Source organism: Frankliniella occidentalis, unplaced genomic scaffold (genome assembly GCF_000697945.3).
Source record: "Frankliniella occidentalis isolate FOCC.00 unplaced genomic scaffold, Focc_3.1 Scaffold457, whole genome shotgun sequence".
Lineage (NCBI taxonomy): Eukaryota > Metazoa > Arthropoda > Insecta > Thysanoptera > Thripidae > Frankliniella > Frankliniella occidentalis.
The window spans coordinates 85,819-86,955 of record NW_026267575.1 but is presented as its reverse complement, the minus strand read 5'-3'; positions in this window follow the sequence as shown (position 1 = coordinate 86,955).

Genomic DNA, 1,137 nt, shown 5'->3' with positions numbered 1-1,137 from the left:
AAACATACTATCCAAGCAAAACGTCTGTCTCTAATGGTGCTGCTTCTCAAACAAGGTTTAATTCAAGAGATTCTTCATCATTTGTGACTCGTACGCACATTGTTGATTCCCAAGCAAATCCAAGCTTGAGTTATTTGGATAAAAACCATAATGCTACTGAACGATAATTTTCCCTGATGATAATAAGAATTTGAGTACTGGGCCAACATTCACTTCTTCCGTTCAATATTAAAAAAAAAAACAAAACAACAAAACTGACAGATTTTTATTGCCTTCACTCAAATAATTTATTATTATTCTGCTAATAACTTTTTAGTAGTGAAGTAGTGCATTTTACAAACTCAGATTTTACTTTTAACTGCTAGCTAATATTTCTTGAATATGTTCTTCTGTGTACCTTACTTTATGTACTTTTTATGGTTCAAATTATGCTATGTTTGCATATAATCCCAAAGAGGAGCGGTACGTGGATGCCATGTGGTTGAAATAACGTGGATTATAGTAGCTGGTAGTAATTGTTATATATGTGGTGTTGTTGTACAGGTTATGGTGTACAGGTGTACAGGTGGTATGTAACATCCTGATTCAATTTTACCTCAGTGTTTTGGGGTTTATTATACATTCATTATAGTTCTTATGATCAAGATTTGTTTTGTCTTCTTATATTAATACTGGGTGTCAAATTTTAGTTGTAAGGCAGGATGTATTGAACCTGTGTAAGTTTTCTCTCAACTGTATGATTCCGAATACGCTAAAACCAGGTAGATGGACGCTAGACCACGTCTCGCGTAACAGGCTTCGCTGCGACGCGCCTGGCATACATCTACCTAGGCCTGCGGCGCTGACACCCGAGTCGGGAAGCGCAAAAATGTACACAAAGATACGGGCCTTCGCCCCGTCAACTTCCCGTCACTTCGAGTAAGAATGCAGGGTTGAAAATTTTTTCGCTTATTTTCGTCAAAAACTCCCTGTGGCGCCTAAATGGTTAAAGATAGAGCCAAACGGACGACATTTCTGCCCAGAGGGCTCTACTTTGATGAGTTACCCCTTCGGAATCTGTAAAGAAATATTTTTAACAAGCAGGCCCGCCCTTCCGCCAAACGAAGTTGCCAGCTTCGCTTCGCTGCGCCGGCAACT